Raw genomic sequence first — 14,893 nt, 5'->3', positions numbered from 1 at the left:
GACTAATAATAGCATTATTTTATGCATCGATAGCAGCAACAGCTTTTCCAGGTTCTGCAGTCATCTGAACAAAATTATAGACATTCAGCACATTCCATTAAAAAAAAAACAAAACAAAAAAAAGAATAATATCCAGAAAACAGCAAAGTTCTGTTGCTGTTGTGGTACCTGGCACCATTTTTTTTATTAGCCTCTTAATCATCATCTGGAAAGAGAACATTCTAGAGTAATATCATTAAATGTAGCTCTGATAAAGCACGGTCCCTACTATGTATCATAAAGCAGATATAAGATATTTTACATTCATAGAGGTACTATATCATACCTCTTCTCCTGTTTATGTTCTCTCTCTCTTTCTCTTTTTTAATGGCTTCCCCATTTTTCTCTTACCCTGGGTATTAAAACTGAGAGACGTTTTGAGCAGCTTGACATTCCTGGCGGCTGCTGCTTGGGTAAAGGAAGGGATTGACCCAGCTCACCCTGGAGACTTGTGGCAAATTGCAAAGTCTGATGACTGCTGTAGAAACATCTGTCATGCATTGTTGATGTGCCTGTTGCACCTGAGCTCCAGGGCTGGCATACAAAACAACAGGGACAGCAGAAACCCTGGACTGCCAGAGGGAACATGAAGAGGGACTGTGTGACTCGTTACTGGCGTGTGAGTGGAAAGTTTGATGATGGGGCTGAAGCAGCATGCGTGTAAACTGATCGCGGATTTCAGACAGGAGACACTGTGCAGATGGCTGCTGTTTTTAAAGGGTAATATTTCCTTTCAGTCCTGTTTGTTTTAGGAGGTGGAAACTCCCCCAAATACTTTTTTCTGTGGTTCCTTCCTGGTTATTCTCCTCAGGTTTTATATCTGTCCATCTCCTTCCAAGGGAGGAGGAGTGAAAAAGAAAAATTATAATTCTGTTTTTTCCCCTGTCTCAGTCACTGACTAACACTCAGAATGAACTTATGGAACCAGAAATTTTGAGTGACCTAGGATGTGACTTAAAAGTGTGGTAAATGGGTTGTCATTGTGTGCTCTCCATTCTTCTGATTTGACCAACAACTGTGCAGAGGGTGCCAAAGTCGAAACCTATTTCTTTCCTATATTAATCACACAGATAAAGGATCCAGCATGTAGTAATGAACACAGTGGTGGGTTTTTTTATGTACATCACTTTCCTGTTCTGCCCAAATCCTAATCCCTAACCACTGATGAACTCATTCAACATTGCTACTTAGATGCGGCACTCTCTGATCGTGCCTTAAATCTGTGTTTATCAATCGGTTTGCTGTCAGGATAACCACTTCCTCAGAGACTCGGGCTCAGTGCCATGCCTTTCACCTTTGCTTGTCCTGTATTCCATAGATTAAGTCCTATTAATTAACCCTTCCTCTGTAATATCATTTTCTTCCATTTCTCCCTTGAGCTCCTAGCCCCACTCTCATCACCTCTGCCCAGAGTCCTGCAGAGTGCTCTCCTCACCATCTCCCTGATGACCTCACCATCACAATTCCCTGAATATGGCAGATTCATGCTCAGAAACCTTCAGAGACTCTCTGCTACCTACACAGTTAAAGCCTGATTTCCTTACATGGTATCCAGCAACCACCATGATCTGGTCCAGCATCATAGCCCATTTCCTCTGTGCCCTCTGATTTGCCCATGGATGCTAAGCCTGTCCCACTTCCACCTCTGCCTTGTCTTTTCTACATAAAATTCCTGCTGCCCTCCTCACCACCTGATGCCTCCCTGCACGTCATGAGCCAACTCACGTGACACTTTCCCCTGGCCACCCAAGCCCACATGAGCCTCTCTCCCTTCTCTGAACTTCATGACACTGACATTTTTGTGCTATTATATTTTGTGCTTTATAGGTTCTGACCTCAGTTGTACCAGGAGGTCTTTTAAATAGTCTACGTATTCTCATTATTCAGAGACAAACTTTGCACCTCAGATGTTTTAATATATCCTGGAGGATATTTTTAAAAACCTGCAACAATATTAGCCTGTTGTATGTCATAAAATTTCCATTCCGTGCAGATTTATTTGTCCTCTCTCCTCTTCCTTCCTCATTGGTAAATAAAACAAAGAACATCTGTGCATGCTAGCAGTTGGCTGTCTTTCCTATCCCTTAGTTAGGTGGGATAACAGATGAAGGAGGGAGACGGGTTGGACATGAAGTGACTCGGTGCCCTTGTAATTTCACTGTTTCTCACCAGTGAAAGGGTTCAGTTAGAAGACTTCAATAATTGTTTCACTTATGTTTCACTCATGTATGACATGAGATATTAGGACATCTAACAAAATTCCCTCTGTGTATGTATGATCAACTATGACTCATAAGTGAATTTATATACATACATATATATATATATTATGTATATGATAAGAAATTTATGAAAAGAGAGTTCTGTCAGGTTAATTAGAAAAATGCTCTTTTGTGATGCACATTACTAAATTAATGGAAACACTGCTGACTGGACTCAGTAGTGGCCTCCTGTTTAGCTGGCACATTTGCTTTCTGATAGGCTATAGTCCTCACTTCTTATTGATTTCAGTATTTATTTATGTTGGCTGCCTGGCTCCTGAGAGCATTGAACTTGTGATCCTTGATCCCGGATGTCAGTAAGAAGTCAGTCATGGTAATATTTAACTTAGCCAAGGAGATCACATGCGTATTAAGAAGGCATCTCGAACTTAGCGTGTCCACAATTGAACTATTTCCATTTCAAGGCTGCTCCCTCCCAGTTTTTTCTCTAAGTAAGTGACAAATCTGTCCTTCCAGTTGTTATGTCCAGAAACCCAGGAGTCATCCTGTATTTTTCTCCTGTCTCATGCCCTGCTTTGATACCATTAGCACATCCTGGCAGTTTCACCTTCAGGATGCCCTTGTCATCTGTTCACTGCCAACCACCTCCTCCAAACCCAACCTTCTCTGAGAGCTGTCATCTCTCACTTGTACTATTGCCATCATTTTCTACCTGTTCTCCCCTGCTTTCCCCCTCAACTCCCATGCAGATAATTCTTTATGGAGCAGACTGAATGTCCCCTTCAAAACAGGTCTAGCCAAATTGGTTTCTGCTTTTTTTCTTTTGTTTTGGTTTTTGGTACCAGGTAGTGAACTCCTCGGGTCCTTGAGCTTGCAAGGCAGGCAGCAGAACCACTGAGCTGAATCCCCAGCCCCACCAAGTTGGTTTCTGTATATTCTCACTGCCTCTGTTAGTGCTCCTTATGAATACTTGTACCTGTGATTAAATCAGAATCATATTATGGTAAATTTAAGTTGTCTTTTTGCCTTCGGTTAGTGTTCAGGACACTCCGCTCCAAAAGATGGCAGCTTGGGATTCAAGGAAACAGCAGAAGCAAATCATAACAGAATTCTCTAAGCTTCCTCTGAGATAGATCCTAAGACTAATTCCAGGGGTACCCTTTCTGTGCCTGCAGGAAAAGAACATCTTAATCCTCAGAGATAGAGATGTCAAGAAGCATCTGAACAAACAGACCTTGCTAAATGTCCTCTGGTTTATTACCGTTAGATCACGCCCTTTTGTCCAGTCATATTTTTGCATGATTGTCTACCCTTTATCGAACATAGCATTAAAATACACACAGTCTTCTTTGGGTCTTCATTTCGGAAGGCTCTGTGTCATGTAAAACTTTAAATTTGTAGACTGTTCTCTTATTACTCTGTTTTTTCCTTTAGGGTTCTCAGATAGTGAACCTAGTAAGGGTAAGAATAAGAATCTTTTCTCTCCTACTCTTAAAATGACAAGAGGGCATGTGGTGACATGGGTTAGTCACAGGAAATCAGATTATGTATATGGTGATGTTTAAGGTTAGTATATCAAGGTCATATGACTGTCTCCCAAAGGGTAAGGGAATGCTAAATCATTGCTGTAATCTGTAGAGACTTCATAGTACTTTTGCTATGGCTTACAGCAGTAATCATCAAGATATTTTTGTTTGAAAGCTAGGCATGGTGGCACATGCCTATAATCTATCTCAGCACTATGAAGGCTGAGTCAGGAAGATCTCAGGTTCTAGGGCCAGCCTGGGCTACAGAGTTCAGGGCTGGCCTTGACTACATAGGGACTCAATCTCAAATTTTTTTTCTTTGAATACCTTCTAAAGTACTAAAGTTTATGTACTTTCATATATAATTTTTTATAAAGCTATTCTTTTTATAACCTAATCATTTGAAATTATTTCACTCTGTCGCATTGAAAATATTGGTAACTTAAGGAAAATGATTATTTTAATGGACCCAGTGGATTCTAAATGCCATAATAATTTGATGCTTACCATTATGTGCTTTAAAAATTTAAGAAAAGAATTGAATACTTGGAAATGTTATATCCTTTTTTTCCCTTCAACTTGCGTCTCCTACAACAGTGCTCTCAGAAGGGGGCAGAGGGGAGTTGCTGGAAGCCATAGTGGAGATTCTGCTTACCAGGCAACATTGGCAATGTCTAGAAACATTATTAATTGTTACACATGGAGAAAGGATGCCAGGTTCATCCAAAGGGTGCCAGAGATGCCACTAAATACCCTCCACAGCTCAAGGTAGCCCTGAACAACTAGGAGCTGTCAGATTCAAAATACCCACAGTGTCAAGACGGAGAAACCTTCTGTTAGAGTAACACACTTCACACCTGGAACTACTCCGTTCTCCACCTTCGTGTACTTCTCTAAAATAAAAATATTTATGTAACTGACCAAAATACTGTAGGGAGTTGGTAGATTTTTTTTCTAACATTAAGGCTTGTTAAGAATGTTATTGTAAGTATTAGTACACATTAATCTAAGTAACATTACTCACTACCAAATATAAAAAGTAAAAATACATTTAAATGTACCTAATGAGATGAATGGGGCTTATGTTTATTTTTAATTAGTTGTGTCTGTGCATGCATATTACTTAGAATTAAAATAAAACAGAGTTTACTGCAAAACAAACAAACAAAAAAACCCGAAGAATTGAGAGCATTCTGCACAGATGTTAAGAATGTTTAAAGTGAGAACCAGAGTTGTTATTTCCCAGTCAGTGAGAGTACTCACGTATTTTATGGTGGCAGCATGGAATAGGGTTACTACGTTTATCACCCACTGACTGCATCTTATTTTGGGGTTTGTTTTTATAATTGTTTCTATGCTTACATATTTTAGAGAATTTTTAAAATTATACATGTGTGAAACTACCTTGTAAAAAGAGTCTCAGGCTCAGGAATCCTCATCTTTCAAAATGAAGCCCTATTTTGATCCAGTTATCATTTTTATTTGTACTAGTATCAAGACATGTTAGAAAATCAGACTGTATGGCTCTCAGAACATAGGGATTAAAATGTATCATTTCCAGGTGATACAGCTAGCATAAGTGAATTGTTCCAGTTCCACTGGATCCTGGAAATCCTTGAATGAGTCAGTCTTTTTTATTTAATAAAGCATCAAAGAAAAAAAAAATGCCAGCCATGTTTTATAAAGATTTGGAGTTTGCCAAAGCTCAGAGATCACAAAACAAAGAATATTTTAAGGCAAAAAATATAAAGTCATAAGGCTGGTAGTCCATCTTTCCAGTTTTTGTAAAGTCTTCATTCAGCATCATGGTCAGTCTTTAACAGTTATGAAAGGTTTAAATTACATGGTTGTACCGGGTTTTTTTTCCTGTATATTATCAAGAGCTGTTCACTTCAAACCCAATAGTAGCCTTCTCAGTTATGCCCTCCGGTGACAAGTGAACTGAACCTCCAATTAATTCACTCCAGGTGTTATCAAATGAAGAGCAGTATATCCTGAAATCTATATAGAATTCCAGTGGATCCTCAGATTTGGAGGTGGCACTCAATGTACCTGTGAAGTCAGAGAGAACTACTCGCCCAATCTGAAAACGTGCAGAATATCTTGACTGGAGTGAGGCTAAGAATAAACAGCCTCTGCCCCAGTACTGGGGACTGAACCCAGGGCCTTTGCATTAAGCTACATCTCGGCCCTTTTAAATTTTTGACACAGAATCTTTCTAAATCCAGCAGACTGGCTTTGAACATGCAGTCCCCCTGCCTCAGCCTCCCAGAGTGCTGAGATTACTAGCATGTTCCACCACTCCTGGCTGAGAATAAATCTCTTGATATTAAGTATTTTAAAATTCTTAAATTGCTTCCAATGTCACTTTAGCCTTTTTGGAATTCCACCTGTTTTTGAAATTAACTTTGCAGGACCAACGTCAATGGTAAAATATTGTTGATGGCAAAATCTTATACTATGATCAACTTTTGTAATTTATAGTCATTTTACAAATTGGATATTCTGGAGTCTAAATATTGGGCGTAGTTCATAAACAAATTAATAGAACAATACCTATAATATCTAATATTTCATAACTTCTAATACTGTAGAAAGCTGGCACCATTGACCACCTTTTTTACAGAACTAAACCATGGCAAAAATTTGGGAAGCTAATGAGCAGCCAAACCAGGGTTTACTCCCTGGAACCCTGCCCTGGAGTCCCTGTTCTTGGCCACTCCGTTATTTGATGGGTTGTAAAGCTTGTCAAGCGGAATATCCAAGGGACAGGCCTTCTGTGCACTGCCAGTCACTTCTGAGTTATATATTGCTTCCTTGTTTTTTCCCTAGCAAAAGAATGATTTTTCACATCCTCACTGGCCTAGGAAACTAGGAGCCAAGTGATACACAGATCAGAATTTTCATTTATCACAAATGAAATCTGTTAGTGCTTTTCTGAATTTTCTGTATTTTTACTGCATGTTCCCTGTGGAATGAGTAATTTGATCATTTGCTGAGAACCTTTGTTAGCCTTTCCGATTAAAAGCAATGAGCCGGTAGCCTTGGAGCGTTCTTGCTGCCCTGTCATTTAGAGATCCCTGTGGCTTGCTGTTTACTGTTTGTTTTGTGCGTGTCAAGTGCACTGAAATGGAGACAACTGGAAGAAATTTGCCACCTGGCACTCAGACACTCATTACCCTCCAGCAACTCAGAAGTCGCAGTTCCTGGGTCTGTTTGCTCTTTCCTAGGGTCCTTGCCTGAGCCCTCTGGCTCCCTCAGCTCACCTTTATCTATGTTCACCTTTGGTTCTCTCTTACCCTGAAACACCTGGATTTAGGTAACATTTTTACTGCAGCAGATTCATCTGTGGGACCCAAAATGAACATGACCTGTTAGATTCTCAGGCATAACCCCGAATGGATGGGGCCACAGCGTAATCTGTTCCTGAACTGCAGAGGGTCCGTCCCTCCTAGGTCATTAATAAGGCCCAGGAATTTGTCATTACAGAAGTGTCCCCAGGAGACTTATTCCCCAAGGTTTGGAAGTCATCACTCTTACAGGATAGATTTTTAGGTGTTTCATTAGGAACATGCAGCATCCCCCCAAAGGACCAGAATTCTGTAAAACTACTTTATTTGGTTTTCAAATAGGAGATTTTTGGGGCCAGGGATTTAGCTCAGAGGTTCTGCTGCCTGCCTCACAAGGGCAAGGTCCCTAGTTCAATCCCCGGTACAAAAAAAAAAAAAAAAATCTCAAATGGGAGATTTTACCTCTGCCAGAATTCACTGTAGCTCTCCTAGACAGAAGGTAAAATACATTTACAAAGGTAGAGGAAAACCCCCTACAGATTGTACATTTTATATTTCAAGTGTCAGGCACTTCACCTCAAATCCGAATTGAGACCTGATATGTAAGAGGTATGGTAGCATCGGTGAGGCTTCAGGGAAATGGACACTTCCATTACTACGAAACATGTTAGTTGATTTTGCTTTTTATTGGAGGGAGATTTAGAAATATGTTTCTAAAATCTTTATAAAGTCATAAAACCAGTAACTCATCTTCTAAAAATTATGTACTCTAAGGAAACAATCAAATATATATGTATTTCTGTGCAAAAATGCTTATCAGTATTTTTATAGTAGGAAAAAATCTAATGTTCAAACAATAAGGAAGTATTTTAAATAAGCTCTGTCACAGCTGTGCAGTAAAATATTGCAAAACTGCTAAAATGTTTTTCTTTTTTTCTATTTTCTTTCTTTTTTTTGCACTGGGGGTGGAACTCAGGACCTTGTGCTTGCATGGCAGGTGGCAGAACCACTGAGCTAAACCCCTAGCCCTGCTGAAATGTTTTTCAAGAATAGTCCATGGTGTGGAAAAATTACTGCTGATTGAAAAACTAGGTGATTAAATTGAAAAAAGTGTTACAATTTTGTGAAGAACTGAGTGTGCATGTGCATTTTTTTTAAAGCCAAAAAAACGTACTGTATACCAAGAATGTGAAAGTTTATTACTTATTCTGGGTGTTTTTAAGTTCTTATTTTTATTTTATATTTTTCCTCAGAATTTCTGTGATGAATTATGGGCTTAAAGTCATTCTCTTGAGTTATTCATATGTGTGTATACCTTTAAAAGCTGTATTGGGGATATAATAAATATGATAAAGCTGCCAGCTGTTTTAATAATAAAATCGTAAGCCCTAACTATAAGTTTAGATTGAAAGTTAAATAAATATGAAGACCACATGGGAAACATGGAGCAAGTTTTTAAAACCATCTTTGAGGTGCTGAGACCTGAGCTAGGCCACCTTTGTCCTCTTTGTTCTCCGTATCCACCTACATTTAGTGTCATGATCATTTAATTATGCCAGAGCAGGAACTAAAAGTACTGTAGCAAATATTTATTCATTCTTTCATTCAGCAAATATTTTGCGTACATATGGACACATCATAGACTACATGGTCTTGGTTTACAAAGGTGGTATACATAGTTCAACTCTGCCTCAAATGGACATAGGAGAAATGTTAAAGGATAGATAGGAGAGTTTGTTTGGCCTATATTGTTAGCAAAATCATCTGAGTGATCATTATACTGAAAATGTTTTGTGGTCTCGGGTAATGGTGAAAGCCTTGTAGAAAGTTACAAATTAATTTTAGCATTCTTTTCAAGTTGAAGGGGCCTGTTCTCTTGACTGTTAGGTTAACTCTGCATGTTCTGGAACCATTTCTTGTGAAATGGCCTAGTTTTTGTCCGTGTTATTTACCATTTGTTTGTAATTACTGTGATGTGAAATGATCTATATGTGCTTTTACTCTAGTTGCTGTGTTTTTTCCAAAAGTTTTGTTTCATTCTCAAGTGTTGAGAGTACAGTGTAAGGAGTAAGTTCACCAGTATATTCTACTTCTATTTCTACTTGGCAGCAATAATGGGAGATAGATAGACAGACAGATAGACAGATAGATAGACTAGCCACTATTTCTTTTTTTTTATCACAAATAGGATTTTATTTATCACTATTAAACGTCTGGATTTTAAACAGACTCTTGGACTGGTGGTTCATATCCATCAGCTCGTTCAACTTTAGCTGCAGTCTCATCTCCAGTAGCTTTCCCAGAGCTACTACCTCCACCATGAAGCCCCATGAGTTTTCCCAATTCAAACTTGGGCTTCTTCAGCATTTTTACTTTTCTGACAAAGACATCACAAAGAGGATAAATAGACTGGCAAGCCTTTTCTATGTCTTTCCCATTGCTGTCTGGAATCAATTTATTGACTACTACCTTCAAGTCATTTGTCTGCACCTCTCGCTTCATGATTTCCATCATCTTCTTCTGATTTGGCAGACCTGTTGGTGCTGAGGATAAGAGGTCTTCCGTATCTAATTGTTCGTTTTTTAGTAAAACCAACACAGAACAAACGAAGCAAATAACCATTGGTGGTCTTGACATCAACATGGGCTTCAATCATGGTCTGCCATGTTTTGACCATGGAACACATTTTGTCACGGGTGAGATCCATACCATGGAAGTTAGTCGGGCAGTGTTTGCCCTGAACATCCTCAGTAATTAGCTTGAATGTTCTAAAGGCAACTTTGTCGTTCTGCAGATCAGCAAGGCTCACTTTAAACACACGACCTTTGAGCCCATCAGATGCAGTTTTGGTTCCTTGAGTTCTGGTGACTAGTGTTTTCCCAATATTTCTTATGTTGAACATAGCCGGTGCTTTCACATCATACCAGTCTTTCCTAGAAAATGGATCAACCACTTTCTTCTTGGCTCTCTTTTTGCTGCCTTTCGCAAGGCACTTGTTCTTGCCCACCGCCATGGTGCTGCTCAGAGAGCCAAAAGGGCTCTGGCCACTATTTCTAAAATGTTCTGCTTTCTTGCTTATATGGAAATTTACTATCAATGCACTTCTGCTACCATTCAGTGAAGGCAGCGTACTGCTTACTACGGCCTGACTAGAAGAATGACTCCATGTTCAGCCATACCCCTTTAGCGTTGGTGATTTTAATATTTTATGCTATCGCAAAGCAAAAACAATCCTCCTTTAGGGAAATTACTTAAGAGGACAGCAAGCAAGCCCACGCATACTGCCACCTAAGACACTCAGGTGGGTGCAGCATCCCAGTTGCCACCACCTCTGCTGCTTCCCCGTTGGGGTTACCTAGGAACAGCCTCCGTTTACATTGGCAGCTTTCTGGGCAAATTCTGATGCCCTTAGTCACCAAGTAGCACTGAATATGGTTCCTGGGTTCCATGTAACATGGTGGCTATGTAAGGTATGGATTCATCACTCCCAAGCTTCGCAGACATCTTTCTGTGGCAGTGGAAGTACTTAAGGTTCCTGGGCCTTCATGCAGTGTTGATGACAGGACAGTACCTACCGTTTATGGAGGTCTGATGTGTGCCAGTCTCCGGGCATCTCTCTCTCTCTCTTTCTCTCTCTCTCTGTCTCTCTCTCTCTCTCTCTCTCTCTCTCTCTCTCTAAATATATATATATATATATATATATATATATGCTAAGTGACAACTCTGTGAATTGCAGTAATGTCCCCATTTTTCAGATAGAGGATACAAAGTTGAGGGCAGTTAATGACACATTGTAAATGGAATGAGGGTTGGTAGGCTGATCTGCATGACTGCAAAACAGCATTCTTTTCTCTGCATTGTGCACCGCATCCCCAAAGCAAATGCTAGGAGACTTACTTTTCAGGTATGACAATGAAAGACTGGAAATTAACCGTGAGGTAGGTCAAGGATGGCACAGAAATTAACATTGTGGTTGTGTAATATTTAAGGATTCTATAATATTTTCCTTTTTGTTTCGCCTCTTCTGCCTCTCAGTATCTGTAGCAGGTTATAATGGAGGATGCTGTGTAGTACCTCTAGTTAGCACTGCGGGCTTTTTCTTCTAGAAATCGGTGCTGTTCTTTCATTTTTATTTCATGTTTTATCATTTAACATTAGCTTTAGGGCTGGGGATTTAGCTCAGCGGTTTGGTGGCCTACCTTGCAAGCACAAGGACCTGAGTTTAATCCCCAGTACCAAAAAAAAAAAAAAAATTAGCTTTAACTTCTACACAAGGCAGTATTTAAAAGCTGGGATTCTAAACTAAAATCTTGATTCATATTTCTATTCCAGCAGTTATTGACCCTGTGCCTTTTTCAGCTTTTCTGTGCTTTGCTGTTTAATCAGCCATAAAATAAATTAATAATCATTACACAGGGTCTGTTTTGATATCACCAAATAACCCATCTAAAGCATAGACACAGGAATAGAGAAAACACTAAATTAACATTGTCATTATCCTCATCGTCATGGCTGTGCAGGTTACTAGAATCACTGAAATGGTACTGCTATTTTAAAAATAACTATAACTAGAAAAGAGACCATCTTAATAGCCAAATGCTTGCAGAAAGCACTTTAGAAGTTTCTAAATTATTTTGGATACATTTCTTTGAAAACATTTTATATCATTTATGAATAAAATAATAGCTTAGATAAGATAGTTGACCAGTTTCAGTGGCATTAATGTTCAGAAAGCAATGGCCTAATTGTCTTTATTTCTTGTATGTATATAAAGTGAATCTATACAAAATTTTGTAGACATGACCTAAAATATTTCCAGCTGTTTCTTTATGTATCTTAGAAATGAAATTAAAGTAAGTAAATGACAAGAAACCCTATGCAGCAGATCATCTGGCTCTTGTTTTCACAGTCTTGTTTCACACTGTGAGTCATACTGAGCCATTCAGCTATTAATAAAAGTCTCGTCTGTTTACCACATCTTTGATGCGAGGAAACTGTTGGCAGATTTCCACCTGCTGCCCAGGAGGTATTGAGACCAGTGAATGGGAGCCTGGAAAACTTCCTCAGACTAGGCTGAAGAGCTGCAGGGAAATGTGTGTTCTAGACTTTTGAACTGAGCTAAATATACCTCAGTTCTCTCTGAGCAGAGGGAACAAGAGGTGGGTAAGTACTTCCCTCTTCTCTGTGTACTATAAGTTTTTTAAAAAAATAACTGAACTGGAAATTGAAGTGTAATTTTAGTATTTGAGAGGAGACTTGATTTTAAAAGAATAACGAACAAGTTTATATAATCCTTTATTTAGCTTGCTTATATAATGCATATAACCCCTTCAAGGTAGTGACATGTGTTTCCACATTACTGTGAAAGAATAAGAAAAGTAGAAGAATCACAGCACAAATTATGGTCGTAAAGGAAACCATGTGAAAAGAACTAAGTTTGTAGCTGCACATGTTGCAGAATCAAATTTGACGTGTTCCTCGTTGACCAATCATAACTATAAATCTAGTCAACAAGAGCCTGGTGAATAACCCACTGACTTTTTCACTTTCAAAAGTCGAGTTTTTTAAATGTTTTCCAAAGTCCCATTTCTTTCAAAAGAGCTATGAGTTTTACAATTCCAGTGTAAGCTAGAAGGTGCTTTTCTGACTAGTTATCTGTTCATGATACTAAGGGGCTGTTCTCTACAAATTAAACTGAAAACACTGAAAAGCTCAGAAACTTTTTTTTTTCTTTTGAGGTACCTGGAACTGAAGCCAGGGCTTTGTACATACTGAAGCAAGAGCCCTGCCACTAAGCTACAGGGTGTTGTGCGGGGTGGCATGTCTTTGTGGTTAGAAGAAATGGATGGTCCTATCTCCAAAGTACCCAATCTGACTAGAGTCCAAGACTAGGTGTGGTAACTTAAAACTGTTTTTTTATATCTGGTGACATTAAAAATATAGCACTCAAGATACTTATATATTTTATGTAAAATAATGAGTGGCTGTTTATTATTATATAACTTTAGATATAACTTTTAGCTTAAAATAGTGTAAGTTTGAACCAACTTAAGGTAATGAGGCTATTTTGGATCGACAAAGATGATCAGGGCCAGAGATTTATTTAGCTCAGTGGTTCTGCCACCTGCCTTGCAAGCATAAGGTCCCAAGTTTGATCCCCGGTACCAGAAAAAAAGATGATTCTTTTCTAATAGTATACAAATATAAGACAGGCAAGTTTATAAAGTAATTGGCTTCATTATACTGGAGGTTAAATGAAATAGCATATCTTTGGTTAATAGTTAAATTAGCGGGAATAAACTGGTATTTCTGTAAATCATTTTTTTCAAATGCATGTGGTAATAAAAATAGTCATTTACTTACAATGGCTCAGTAAACATTTTCAGATTCTCTGTGCCCTGAAAAATCAACATTTAAGGTTTAGATTTTTCACTGTTTTAATATATACTGTACTATATGCTGTATTAGAAGTGAATGAACCTTTTCCTTCTCTTCCATAACATAAACTATTTTTCAGAGTAAATATTTACAAATGTTAGTTCCGGATCGTGTGGTTGCTAACTCTGCTGATCCACAAAATTTTGGCAACATTTTAAAAATCCTTCTGCATCTACTGAGAAAAAAACTCATGCTTATTACACTTTAAATATGCCAAACATTTCAATATCTGTCTTGATGTGGAATTTAAGGGATTTAGTTTCCTTTTCTTGGACAAGTTGCTTGAGTTAATCCTTCCTTTCCACCTGCATAGGTCAAGTTTTTTTCCACAGTTTGCTTTTTTTTACTGTGTTTTCTAGGGGGAGAGGGTGGTGAATCGGCAAGGTATGTGTGTTTTTCTGCCCAGCGACCTGGAAGTATAGGGAAGAAAGGAGTCTTTAAAGAGAAGTTCAGACCAAAGACACCTGCCTGATAAATTAGGAAAAGCAGTAGTCACATGGAACACGGTAAACCCCTGGGTTCGCCAAAAAATTTGTTCAGTTATTATTTGGTTTTATTTTGGGGGGTATAAGATCATCCTCTAGAACATAGACATCACAAGAACAATTCTCCTGTCTACTTTCTTCTGTGTTCATGCCCAGTAATGATTTGCTAATTCATTGAATCAATGACACTTGCCACTAACAGTTTTCGATCTTCTGATTTATTATATTTACTTGGCTAGAATTTTTTATATTCTCTTAGATGGTGAAGGGACTTATAGTAAAATGCTGTGACTTTTAAATGATTTGAATTCTTGATTTTTAAATATTATAATATGGGAATTTTTTTTCCTTTAGGAAATTATCTCAAATATGAAGTAATTTAATGATGGGAGAGCATTTTGTATTTTTCTATACAGTGATACCTATATATCTTTACTACCCTTGTGACTTGGAAAGTTTACTTCATTTCAAAGAATTACTGGTTTTGTCTTCATAGAATTTACATTAGGGAGGTCTTGCTCATATCTACTTGATGGATATGTAAAACAAGATTTGTTCCCTCATAAGCTTGTGTTGTGTGTCAGGAGAGTTTGGGATTATGTTAATGACTAGATTTGTGTACTTTAGTTTAAGGCAGATTAACTTGTTGTAAAGAAATTTTGAAATGTGTTAGTTTAAAAAAATGCTTTCCATGTGAGATAATGAAAAGATGGAAATAAAGTGTTTGTAGATGGGGAGGGGAGGAGGGGGTGAAGGGAGGGCAGGGACAAGAGGAAAAAATGAGAACCAAGACCTGTCATGTAGAGGTACAAGATCGCAACAATGAATGTAACTGTACTGTATCCCTAAAATATACCAATAAACTCAATTAAAGCTAAAAAAAAAATGCTTTC

The 14,893-nt window shown here is 38.3% G+C and overlaps 1 protein-coding gene and 1 pseudogene across 7 annotated transcripts in view; one reads left to right on the top strand and one right to left on the bottom strand.

The window, feature by feature from the left end:
- Osbpl6 (oxysterol binding protein like 6) overlaps nucleotides 1–14,893 on the top strand; it is a 117,110-nt gene that overhangs the window by 41,741 nt on the left and 60,476 nt on the right. The window lies entirely within an intron of this gene.
- LOC104870956 lies at nucleotides 9,298–10,102 on the bottom strand (annotated as a pseudogene).

Source organism: Fukomys damarensis, unplaced genomic scaffold (genome assembly GCF_012274545.1).
Source record: "Fukomys damarensis isolate Sample0158 unplaced genomic scaffold, DMR_v1.0_HiC HiC_scaffold_26, whole genome shotgun sequence".
NCBI classification, from domain to species: Eukaryota; Metazoa; Chordata; class Mammalia; order Rodentia; family Bathyergidae; genus Fukomys; species Fukomys damarensis.
The sequence above is the reverse complement of the archived record's forward strand: the minus strand, read 5'-3'. Positions and strand labels throughout refer to the sequence as shown.